Source organism: Delphinus delphis, chromosome 11 (genome assembly GCF_949987515.2).
Source record: "Delphinus delphis chromosome 11, mDelDel1.2, whole genome shotgun sequence".
NCBI classification, from domain to species: Eukaryota; Metazoa; Chordata; class Mammalia; order Artiodactyla; family Delphinidae; genus Delphinus; species Delphinus delphis.
In genome coordinates, this window is record NC_082693.1 from 73,457,959 (window position 1) to 73,463,958 (window position 6,000).

Here is a 6,000-nt window from a genome sequence, read left to right on the forward strand (position 1 = left end):
TTCCACTCTGCTGCCCAAGTCATCTTCTAAAAATTAAATTTCATTGTATTAATTTTCTACCGCAAACCCTTTGTTGACTTCTCACAGCTTGCCAATAAAGTCTACATCCCCTTTGTTGCATATAAGACCATACATAATTTGATACCAACTGATATTTCAAGCCATATTTCTCTCCATTTTCTCTCTACTCCCAGTCTCCACCTCAAACCTGACACTCAAAGCTAATCACGATTTAAAATACCTACCTTGTAAGAGTGTTGTAAAGACTAAATGAGATAATGGGTTTCCCTTGCGTATTCCCTGGCTCATTCAGGCAGGATGCTGCTTTCTCTTCTATGCTCCCAAAGCATGTTGCTTACCTCTTTTAAAGATCTTATCACATTATATTGTAATTTGTTTCACATGCTTGGCCTGCCCCCCCCCCCCACTAGAAGATGTACTCCTTCAGGGCGTGTCTTAATCTTTGTTGTGTACCAGGGCCTTGCACAATATTTTGCACATAAATGACTCAATTGACCGTCAATTTATTAACAATGCACGTTATTCAATTAGTTCTAGGCAACCAACTAGTCTGATTTTTAAAAATATGACTATCTTTTTTCAATATCAAATTTCTAGCATAAGAAAGATATCAAATTGATAACCTCAACTTGGTATAAGCAAGATTCAGTTTTTAAATCTATTGGCTAGTTTCTCAAACTAATCATTTTTAATAAACTAATAAACATATATGGAAAATCCTATCTGATTTTTATATGACTTATATGTTATCTGATTTTACCAACAGGACTATTTTGTAAACAAATCGACAAACAGAAAGTATGATTTCGACAAATCCAGACAGTTTTTATCCATTCATTCAACAAGCCCTTATAGATATGTACATCTATGTTATTAAGTCGGTTGTTTAGTTGGCTGAAGTGAACTAAATGTATCTGAATAACAAAATCTTAATAAATCTGAATAACAATAAGTAGTTGATCATGGGGGAACAGTCTGTTTTTGAGTTCTTGTATTTTCAAACCCCACTGAAACTGCTCAAAGTATTCCCAGAACACATTGTAGATATTATCTTTAGTCTCATCATCTTTAATTGTACATTTATAAGGGTTCATATTAAAGTTGTACATTCATAATTAGAATTAGAGAATTATTTTCAGTCATTATCCAATTATAGCATATACAGAAAAGAAAAAGTCTTTGTATGCTCTAACCTTAATGTATCTTCTGGAAATGTTTGCCTAGATCTACTAGAGGGGAAACAAATGTTTTAAAATTTCTTACAATTTTATTCTTAGTTTGTATTTATTACTGACGCACATCTCAGGCAGCACGTATGCAATAAGAATAGTGACTTTTCATTTATATAATACCACGAAGATTATTATTCACACTGCCCCTTTAAATTCAGTATCAGGTTTCCTTTAGAAACCCATTCCCACTCAGTTACTGCATTGCCTTTTAAAGGAGACCCTATTGTTTTGGCAGTGTTCCCTTGGACTGGATCTAAGGGAGTGGTTTTCTGTCTGTTTCACATTAAAATGCAATGTTTATGGTTTACCACAAATTTGCTAGCCTTGCATATTTAATGTCTTACAATTTTTGAGAAAAATGAAGCAAACTAATTGCAGATTTAATAAATAGCAACGAGAATTAATGCAGATGTCACTTTCTGATCTTTCTCCAGAGCAGAAAATGCCTGGTTCACAAATCCAAAAAAAGGAAATGCTAAACATTAGCTCAGAGGAATATTATCATTTACACTTGTTTACTCTTGTTAAAATGGTACAAATTCTCTACACAGTATTCTTTTTGGTTGAAGCTGAACCCAGACAGCATTTAAGCTTCCATTACTTACCATTTTGTGTGTGTGTGTGTGCACGCGTGTGCATGCATTTTAACCCTGAATGTCCTGGGGAAGAATAATATGTGTCCAGGTACTTTATAGAAAGTCCTCCATGAAATAACTTCTTTAAATTAGTGTCATAGTACTTAAAAACTCAGCATCTTAAAACAATTAATGTGGGCTGTTGATACTGATGATTTCTTTAATCATTTCCTTCCTTTCTTAATAAATCAGAAAAATAAACAAAAAAACCCCAGCAGTTGCCCATGTAGACAGCAAGGAGACTATTCTTGAGATGATATGCTATTAAAATTTCATTTCAACTGTTTTAAGTATTCTTAGAATGTATGCCTCTTTTTAAAATGCTAATTGCTAAGAACGTCACTACTTTACTAAAGCTCATTGCCATAATTTATGTGTTCTATCAAAAATAATAATTTCTGGTTTCTTAAACGACTCCATTTCATTATACCATTCAGATCAACATTTGTATGATGTCATTTAAGCCTTTGGTGTGATTTTCAAAGTCAAAATTTAACCCTCACGAGATAAGTGAAGTTGTAAATGCAGAGCAAATTAAATCCCCCAGCACTAGGTGAATTAAAACCTCAATAATAATAGAAATAAGTTAAAAATAAACAGTAAAAGCGGTATCCATCCATAAATAAAGGCTACTATAGGAGGCATTTGGTTCTTTTTCTGGCCAAAATAGCAATTTGAAGAAAAAGCCACAGGTATTTACATCACTGGGAGTCCATTTAACCAGTGGTCATCATGTTACCCTGTTTTGAAATTAGAAAGAAAAATAACCCACACTTTCATTTTATAGTGAATGTATCTTATAGTAAAATTTTATTTGCAGCGAACATTCTGGCAGGGTCTCTTCTTTACATTTAAGAAATTATGTAGCTAACTGTGAGATTATCTTAGTTCAGTCCTTAATAATCAGCATAAATATATTCAGTGTTTATTTTCACCTCTCTGGTGATAATTTCTATTATTTTCCAGTATACATTAGACTTCTATAAGTTATCACTAGAGTTCACTTCTCTGAGGTTTTAAAGTTCTTAAAATATACAAGAATTCAGGAGGAGAATAAATCCTTAAATATATAATCCAACTACGAATAATACGCCAGTCTAGAATACTTTTCTATAAACATTTCCCAAAGAGCTAAACATTTAATTAGCACAAATAAAAAATATATCAATAAAGATAGTCATGGTGTTAGGTTATAGTTTCTTAAGAAACATCTTTGCAAGAACAGAGAGAAAGAACTAAAGCAATGCATTCAACCATTTTACCAAATATTTACTTTCTGTTTTCAAGCAATACTTGTTTAAAATGCTGCATAAAGGTTACTAAAAGTTTAGCACATATTGTTTGCTTTTTTCCTCTTACCAAATAATCCCTTTTTTCTCAACTTGATCAAAGTTTTATTAGTCTGTAGCAGAGTTCAGGACAATTATTGAAAACCATACCTTTTAATCCGGGGATCTGCCACAGGAGCCCTCAAAGCTGAGATGTAATTACACTAAATATTCAGCCCAGGCAAAAGAGTTTGCAGGTGTGGAAAGGAGGAGGGGGCAGGTGCTGCTCTGTGACTGTCACTAGGTTGAAAACCTCCTGCTTCTACTCCATAGCACAGTTAAAAAATAAGGTTTCCCTCAATGAACACAATCCGGCTGACACCCACATTAGATCATATGGTAATGATATGTCTCTTGTATTGTAGCCAGAAATTTTATCGGCCTTTTTTTCTCCCCATTTAAATGCTTTATTCCTTTTTCATCTGCTTAAGATTCTAAACTTCTGTAGTATAGCAGTGGAGCAACTTGACTTGGAATTTGTTTTACCGTGTGGATTCATTTCCCTAAAATTGTAACTAAAGGGTTTATTTCCCCACCCCCAACCCTACTCCTTTATCCAGCCTTTCTAGTCTTGTTTATAAGTCACATTTATCATATTACCGAAATGACAGTTTTTCTTGCTTTCAGGATGTGTAAGTCCAGCAAATGGAATGAAATTATTTTAAGTGTGGTCTGTGAAAATAAATGAGTAGTCATTCGGATTCTTACTTGCCCTGGGCTGTTTGTGCAAGTTCAAGTACTACGCTGTGGAGGTTTTCTATGTATTTTGAACGTATTTCTAAAGTGTCCTGGAAGAAAGCCATGGTTTTATATGAAAAGCATGTCATTTATTACTCTCCTTACTCATAGTTTAAAACCTTTCTTGTTGTCTACCAGTTGTGTGTGTGTTTTTTTTTAATAAAACACATAGATATTAGAAGTTGATCACAATTTAATTTAGCCTGTATATGAAAAATTTTATTTTCATAGACTACACTTTTATATAATTCAGAACTCTGAAAATGGCAATAAAGTCTATGGCTCTTTCCAAATTCAGTAAATAGAAAGTGCAAATTCAAGGAAAGATATTTATTCAGCCAGTGGAAGCTTTTTTGAGTTTTTGTAATTCCCTTGCTGGATGCTGTCAGTTCTCTGTGTGTGTCTCTATGTTTTGACTTGTATCTTTATGTCCTGGCCCCTAGGCTGTTACCAGGTAGAAACTTGAAATCAACATCTGTGAAACATGAGAGGATAACCTTCCCATCCTCCACCCTCCCTCCCTCCTTCCTCTAGCTATCTAAGTGCACAATTCTACAGTAAATATACTTTTGCCTTGATGAAATGTGAAGAAATTAAAATTTTGAGTGTGCATCTAAAGAAGGGAGGAAGGGTACTATCACATGCTATTTTGTCTTATTTTCCAAGCCCAGTCTCCATAATTTTAACACCTTACCCCACTCCTTTTCTCCTTGGCATTTAATAAACCCATGCCCAATTAGTCTGATGGTTTAGGAAAAGGCAAATATTTTCCCTGGACATTGGTGCAAAATCCATGCTCCCCTTACCTGGAATCAATTAACTTTTCCATTTGAACTCCTCTTGCATTTATCTCATTCTTATAGCATGCAATCACTTCTTCATATTATGGTTTTTTATGTACATCTCTTACCCCAAGGAATAAAGCACATCCTCTTCATATTTGTAAGAGTCCCCACACTCAGCACAAAGTATATAATAAATTCTCAAGAAACACTTGATGAATGACTATTACATGAAGATAGATCATTAGCTATGGATCATACCATGATTATTGTTTTGCTCAGGTCTGTTTTGCTCCTTATCAAAGCCCAATCTACTATAGTGCTATAGTGTATATGATGAATAACAGTAGTAATTGTTACCAGAGAGAGAGAGAGAAAGAGGGAAGGGGGATTGGAAGAAGAAGAAGGAGGAGGAGGAGGAGGAGGGGGAGGAGGAGGGGGAGGGGGAGGGGAGGGGGGAGGGGAGGGGAGGGGGAGGGGAGGGGGGAGGGGAGGGGAGGGGGAGGGGAGGGGAGGGGAGGGGGAGGGGAGGGGAGGGGAGGGGGAGGGGAGGGGAGGGGTGGGGGGAGGGGGAGGAGGAGGAGGAGGAGGAGGAGAAGAAGAAGAAGAAGGAGAAGGAGAAGAAGAAGAAGAAAAGAAGAAGGAGGAGGAGGAGGAGGAGGGGGAGGGGGAGGGGGAGGAGGAGGAGGAGGAGGAGGAGGAGAAGAAGAAGAAGAAGGAGGAGGAGGAGGACAGGAGGAGAAGAAGACACATTATCTTGATATGTAGATCATCTTACTTTTATAAAGCAGAACCATTTTGGCTACATTTCACATCCAGGTTCTTCCCTCTGATAGTAAGCTATATGAACTCAGTATTCTTATCCTCTCTGAGTCTCAGTTCCCATATCTGTAAAATACATGAAAAGTATTACCTAGTACATAATATTGAAATAAAGATGAAATGAGGCAAAAGGTATAATAAGGCATATAATTCAGAGCATGGCTGGGATAAATTAAGCTCACTGTAAATGTTAGTCTTTATTGTTTTCTGATGTATCATAGCAATCCTTTGAGTTGGGCAAGGGAAATCATTTTTACTCTTTCCAGTTTATAGATGAGAAAACTGAAGTCCAATGCTCTACCCAAGCTCACAGAGCTAGTAAGAAGCCCAACAAAAATGAATACCCAAACCTTCTCATACCTAATCTAGTTTACCATTACTATACTGCATTTTAAGAAAGATCAAACTCTTAAGTTATAGGAAATCAATAATAAAAATTCTT

At 35.8% G+C, this 6,000-nt stretch overlaps 1 protein-coding gene across 5 annotated transcripts in view; it reads right to left on the reverse strand.

The window, feature by feature from the left end:
- Nucleotides 1-3,835, reverse strand: part of DCN (decorin) — a 36,973-nt gene extending 33,138 nt beyond the window's left edge. For 3 of the 5 annotated variants that reach the window (XR_009521240.1, XR_009521241.1, XM_060025348.1), the window contains exon 1: nucleotides 246-391. The gene's annotated coding sequence lies outside the window, so the exon portion shown is untranslated. Of the gene's footprint in view, nucleotides 1-245; nucleotides 392-3,327; nucleotides 3,495-3,816 lie in introns of those variants that run through there. The other 2 variants (XM_060025350.1, XM_060025349.1) reach the window with 2 other exon arrangements.
- Between the last annotated feature and the right edge of the window lie 2,165 nt (nucleotides 3,836-6,000).